This window comes from Protopterus annectens, chromosome 7.part1 (genome assembly GCF_019279795.1).
Source record: "Protopterus annectens isolate FY-2018-M chromosome 7.part1, PAN1.0, whole genome shotgun sequence".
In the NCBI taxonomy this organism is placed as follows: domain Eukaryota; kingdom Metazoa; phylum Chordata; order Ceratodontiformes; family Protopteridae; genus Protopterus; species Protopterus annectens.
In genome coordinates, this window is record NC_056740.1 from 416024583 (window position 1) to 416031897 (window position 7315).

Here is a 7315-nt window from a genome sequence, read left to right on the forward strand (position 1 = left end):
TCCACCTGGGTCCCAAGGTCTCTTATTACACATTCGGTGTTAAGTAGATTACTGCCTATGTGGTAGTTCATGGGTACAGAGTTTTTACCAAAGGGGATGACACTGCGCTTTTTGGCATTGAGCTTGAGGCCATGGCTCTGACACCAGGCATCTGTCTCAGTGAGGCCCTTCTGTAGGATGAGCACATCATTTGGGGACTTGACTATGACTCCTAGTTCGCAGTCATCTGCAAACTTTATTAGCCAGAGGCCTTCTGTGTTAGTCTGCACTTCAGAGAAGTAGATACCAAACAGGAGAGGTCCCAGGACGGAACCCTGTGGTACTCCCCTCGTCACTGCTTTGAGGTCAGATTCGGAGTCTACAACCTTTACAGTGTGGGTTCTGTCAGTGAGCCAACTGGCAACCCATCTTGTGATGTAGGGATTTATACCTAGTTTAGTGAGTTTAGCTATAATTCTAGAATGGGGGATGGTGTCGAAAGCCTTGGCGAGGTCAAGATAGGCTGTGTGAACCACCTTACCCTCATCTACAGCTTTGGTGACTGCCTCAAAGAAATCAATCTGGTTCAGGAGGCATGATCTGCCTTTCACAAACCCGAACTGGGTGGGATCCAGAGTCTGGAGGTTACCAATGTCTTTGTTTATGAGTTTCATGATGATACGTTCCATGGCCTTGCAGACCAGGCTTGTCAGGCTAATAGGTCGATAGTTCCCAGGATCAGTGGTGGCACCCCCTTTGTGTAGTGGGATAACTGTTGCCATTCAGTGGGCACAAAGCCTGATGCGAGGCTATTATTGAACATGGTGCTTAAGTGGGGAGCCAGTTCGTTCTGAAGTTCATGTAAAATGCAGCCTGGGATGTTGTCCGGTCCCATGGATGCTGTGTTTTTGGCTTTAGAGAGTGCAGCTTTTACCTGCGTAGTTGTGATTACAGGGACTCTACATTCTTCCTGTATAGATATGGGCCCTTTAGGGGGTGAGGGGGGGTAAAGTTAGCACTGAACCTACCTGCCAGGATGTTGGCAATATCAGTTGGTTCTGTAATTTTCATGCCTTTGTGCTGTAACTCAGAGCAGATCTGGGTGTTGCCATCGATATTCTTGACATAGCTATAGAACGCTTTGTGGTTGTCCTTAGAATTAGTGGTGATTTTGTTTTCATAGCTAGCTTTGGAGGATCTTATAACGGATCTCAGCTTCTTACTGAGGCTAACCAGGGAGCTCTTCCACTCATGGGATTTTACTCTCTTTTGCAACAGTTTCTTCCTTCTGTTGTACAGTTTGTTTATGGCAGGGGACCACCAGGTTGGCTTCCTTTTTTTGGAGGATAGCATCTTGGTTCTGTTTGGGATAGCATGATCCATGCACTTGTGTAAGTGCTTATAGAGTGCATTTGTGTAGAATTCAGCAGTTGTAACTGTATTTCCAAGTGCATGGGTGTCATGAAGTTCACCACTTCTGTCTTAGGAAGCATGAAGTTGGCTTTGGAGAAATTTTTTACCGTGGTTTTCTTAATGGGGGTGGGGTGGGATGTGGATATCAAGGGTGATTAGCTTGTGGTCAGATTGGACCAACGAGGAGTTGACTTCAGGTGTGGAACACCGGTCACTCATGTTGGTAATGACTAGGTCTAGGATATTGTTGCCCCTGGTTGGGGTGTGGATAAGTTGACCCAGGACATTGGAGTTTATGAATTCCAGAAAGCGTTGAGCTAAGGAGTTGGTACACAAGTAGCTCTCCCAGTTAATGGTGGGGTAGTTGAAGTCGCTCATTACTAGAGTGTTTGGTTGAACCCTAATATTTTCCAGTACATCAAGAAAAGAGGAGTGGGAATCCTGGGGCATGGTGGGGGATCTGTAGCAAGCTACAATTTGGATTGCAGTTTTGCCCAGAGTTAGTTGCACTTATTTAACCTCGGATGCATTATGCTGAGCAACTAGCCTGGAGGTGTGGATATCCTTAATGAATATGGACACACCTATGCCTTTGGTGTTTCGGTCCAGGTTACATGGCCGAAAAGTGTGGTATGAGTTATAGCCTGGTAGTGCAGGGGTGCTCTCTGGAGCTTTGTACCAGGTCTCAGTCACTGCACAGATATCGATGTTCTCCATTTTAAGGAGTGCCTTGAGTGAGTGCATTTTGAGATTTAGACTTCTAACATTGAGTAGCATTACCCTCTGTTTTTGCTTGCCTGTTCCTGTTATGGTGGTGAATTTGTTATTTGAACCTTGCCTAAAAAAGGCACTATAGGGGCAGCAAGACCGTTAGCCAGTATCTGGAATCCCAGGGGTGACAGGTGCAGGCCATCTGTGGCAAAGCATCGTGGTCTATCGACCATGTCATCCCAAGCAGACAGATACTGGATCCCCTTAGAATGACACCAGAAGCTTAGCCAATTGTTGAAGTCAATCATTTTGTCCTTGTACTGCGGTATCATTCCGTGCGATGGCAGAATGCTACTCAGGGCTAGGGTTATACCTGCCTGGGCTACAAGATCGGAGAGCTCTTCCATGTCTCTTTTCATGTAGTCCAGGGAGGTACATCTCAGATCATTCACACCAACATGGACAATGACAGAGTCATATTTGTACTTGTTGTGGAGTGACCTGAGTGTGTGGGTTATGTGGCAGATCCTGGCACCCGACAGGCAGCTGACAGTAACCTTCTCCTTATTTAGCCTGGTGAGTGGGACATCAGTGTGCCTGACTATAGAGTTACCTATGACTAGTGTGTTGGGTATGTTGTTTTGCCTTATTGGCTGTGGTTGAGTGGCACACTGAGTCTGTGGGCTATGTGTCATTTGGGTTGTGTTGGGGGATGGAGGTTGCTTGTGTTTCTGCTTTGGAGGTCTCTGTTGCTTAGACAGATTATTATTGAGAGCCTCCGCGAGTGTTTTTGTGTTACTATGTGTGGATTTTGGTGGTGTAGATTTAGTGAGACTATGTGATGAGTGTGGTGTGGTACAAATGTTTACCTTCTCCTCATGGCTGTCGAGTTCAGTCTTGGTTGGAGAAAGCTTTACCTCCAGTTTGGCTAGATAAGTGCATCTCTCACAGGTTGTAGTGTTGGGTGGTAGGAGGAGAGGGTTGTCGGTGTACATGAGGCAATTTCTACATTGCCTCAAGATGCCCAGATTCATCAAATAGACAGGAGAGAACACTGGGAGCTGACCCTTGGACATGCCTAAATAAAAAAACTGTTTTCCTCTAGATAAGTGAGGAAAGTGAGTACAAGAGCTGTTTTTCTCTAAGCAAGAGAGAAAAGTAAGTACAAAAACTGTTTTCCTCTAGGTAATGAGGAAGATTGAGTGCTATAGTAATTAGTAGTTTATTTAGTGCTTACAAGTTCTGAACAAGTGCTGAGCATGAATAAGCAAATTTAAATGCTAAAACTAAGAATCTGTATCTGCACTAGACGAGTTACAGAACAGAAACAAGTGCAAATGCAGGCTTTCAAATCAGAAAGTTGAGAGAGATGGAACAGATTGCCCAAACAGTCAATAACTACAATTTATGGGCCAGAACCACTCCTTATGTGGTAGACAGGTTACCTAGTGCTTACCTCTCCCACTAATAAGTTAGAAGGCTTCCCTCCAATACAGAAAGGCTTGGGGGGCTCAGAAGCTTACATACAATCCTGGATACAGCAAATCTGTATCTGGAACACTAGTTACAGGAAAGGTAGGAAACAGGCTTACAGTTTTTTTTTGACGCTGGTGGGGTAGTGTTGTAAAATATAGCCATAGCAAACCCCGTACATCTGCATGTAAGCCTGAGTGGTCACTCTGCAGAAGGCAAATATAGTGAAGCCATCTGTGTGTGTTAGCAGGTACTTATGCAACCAGGATGCAGGCTGGTAGGAGAAGCACTACCGCTGTCTGAAATAATAGCATTGCATGCAATTCGTAGATACAATAATGAGGTATTTCATGGTGTGGCATCATTGTGTCTCTGAATTGCAGATTCTCACCATCATGCTAATTGGGAGTCCAGCATTAGCCAGTTACTGCTGGCTTGGAGAATCTTTCTGAATCTCAGGAATTATAAAATTATCAATGGAGTTGAAATGATCGGAATGAGTAAAAATAATGGTAACATCGTGGTCTGACTGAGAGAACTTTAATCTCTGTATATGTACTACAATAATATACTGTGATATGTTGTTTTCAGTTCACATATGTTTGGTAGAGATGATCCCAAATCAAAATGGTAGGATTATTTTAGCTATAATTCTTACAAGAATGGACATTATGCTGTGATTTATTCCAGATAACTAGGTCTGAACCATAAGGTGAAGCCCAAGGGATCAAACACTGAAGTTATGAAGAAATGAAAGCATCCATAATTCCGACACTTGGCATGTATCAAAATGATAATGCCATGCCATTTTTAACTTTAGGTGTTGTTTGGGCTCTCAGTTATGCAAACATTGAGCATGCAGAATCACATAACATTATAATGCTTGCCCATCATGAAGCAAGCAACAGATTCAGAGTACAAGTTACTAGTATATCTGTACACTTGAGCACTAAAACCAGGTCTTCACTGAGATACTGAAATATCTGAGGCATCCGTTGCTTCCAACTAACTATAAATACCTGTTTTTTCTCTAATACTGCACTTCTAATTTGTATTTGCACTCCACTGTCTGATTGAATTGTCTGAACTGTGTTTTGTCACATTTTACTGTACACTGTACTAGTTCAGCTGTAGGACTGCCCAGTTCCAAGTTTGCTATTTCTGTGTCTGTTTTGTAATGTCTGAGCATCAACTTCAAGCCACCTTTGTTGGTGAAGGCCCTTCTGCACCCTTGTGCAAGGAAAGTGCTGTGAGTCCCATCTAATTGAGGGTGATTGGAATAGAGCTCAGAGAGAGCTTTCTTATTGGCTAGCTTGAGCTAAAAAGGGTATTTTCTTGTTTTATTTAAGCCCCACATTTGCACTTGTTTGCTCGTAGCGCTCCATTGTGTACTGCCACATAGCAGTGGTTACTGTTGGTGGTTTTAGAAGCAAATGTTTTGTTTGTTAAAATTTCCCTTAGCACTTTGCTTGTGGTCCTCCAGAGGTTTCTCACAGCCCTGCTCTACTATCAGGTGGAACACTAAGCCTACCCTCAGAGCTACCAACACACCTCTCACCCACTAGCCACCCAAGTGTGACCCCTTTTCCTGATCATTTAAATTTGCCTATCACTATGGATGGACAATTTCCCACAGTTTCTCCAGCCAGCTTGGTCAACATGGGCATCCTGAGGCAGTGTAACAACTACCTCATGTTCACCAACAACCCTTTACTATTAGTCCAGACAAACACAACATGTGAGAGATACAATTAAATTCAGAACCTTGAATCCATGCTCTCTCACACACCAGCCAGTACACATGGCTGAGTGGGTTGCCAGCATTCACACCACACCTCCTACTCCACTCAAACCCACATCGCACATACCTACATACGTGGAGGTCCTCACCAGAAACATACCTAAACACCAGAGACCTCCCAAACACAAACACAAGCACCCAACACATAATACTTCCTCTACAGAACACATTACACATGATAGCTCATGCACCAGTGTCTCACTGGGCAAACCCTTAACACAAAATCAAATGTATTAGTCATAAGTGATTCCATCATGAGACACTGGTCTCTGTCACCAGACTGGATAAGGAAAAGGTCTTGGTCAGCTGTCTGTCAGGTGCCAGGATACACCATATCACACATGCACTCGCATCTCTCAACAACAGGTAGTGTTATGACTCCATCATAGTCCATGTTGGTGTGAACAATTTGAGACATACCTCTCTGCCTTAAGCAGCAGCATTTTACCTTCACCTAGGATGATGCCTCAATACAAACAGAAAATGACTGACTTCAATAATTGGCTTAGTTTCTGGGGTCATTCTTAGGGGATCCACTATCTGTCAGCTTGGGATGATGTGATCAACAGACCTTGATGCTTTTTCAGAGATGGTCTTCATTTGTCACTCCTGGGATTTTGGCTACTGGCTAAGGCTCTTGCCACCTCTATAGTGACTTTTTAGGCAGTGTCTCAAGAACAAAATTCCCAACATAAAAACTACATCTAAAAACAACCTCAAGGTTATGCTGCTAAACACTAGGAGTTTCAGCATAAAACTGCACACACTGGAAGCTGTCCTCACCTTGAAAGATGCAGACATTTGTGCAGTCACAGAGACCTGGTTCAAGGCTGTGGAGAGCACCCCATCCACACCTCCTTCCACACGTTCAGACCTCAAACTGAAAGCGTGAAAACCCTCAACGAGGTGGTGTATCAGTATTCTTTAAAGATAAATACACCTGCAAACTGGTCAAACAGTGCGATTCCCTGGAGACACTTCATGTGCAGTTAACTGTTGGTAGGACACCTATTAAAGTAATTGCCAGCTATAACACCCCCTCCATGAATCAGGGCATCTACTCTGCCTATTTGGATCTACTTGTGTCTTATCAAGATACATCCGAACACCATGGTTTTCGGTGACTTTACTACCAATCCATTGACTGGGTAAATTACTTGTGATCAAACTCACTTGCCCAAAGTTTTCTCGACTTTGTTAACTCCAACGCCCCGGACCAGCTGGTTGGCACCCCCACAAGGGGAGCCAACATCCTGGATCTGGTGCTTACCAATATGGCGGATCACTGTAGCATCCCCCACTGTGAGGTTCTCCCTGGTGAGATCTGACCAGAAATCAGTCTCATTAGAAGTAAATATCACACCTGACCCCCCACCCCAGCAGCAATTAAACTAAAAAACTTCTCCAAAGCATGTGCTCAGGTGTGATCTGTGTCTCACCTACAAGGCAATCTCAGACTCTGCCCTACTAGAGATGCCATATATCTGCAAGTCTAACTCTTTGCGCATTACTCGCTTGAAAGGCCTGAAACTAATATGCAACATCAACAAAATGTGCTGGAGAGACAGATTTGCCTCCCAAAGGCTGCCTCCATCTCTGGAATAGACTTCCCATACATGTCAAACAGAGTACCTCGCTGACCCTCTTCAAGCACAACCCTGATGACTGGATGGGAAACCACAAATTTGTCCCAGGGGCTCCACCTGTGTCCCTCACTGACAGGGGCAACAGATGCTGACTGAGGTTTCTTTTTTGGGAATAAACTCTTGGTTAGGGTTGTAAGACCCCCAGGGCCATTAGCCTAGTAACCTCCTATGATCCTATGATTAAGTACGCACACAGGTTGACACCAACCTTACTTTCGACCACCATGTCTCCACAGTGGTAAGATGGGCATTCTATATTACTCATCTCCTAAGTAAGGGCATTGCCTCCAGA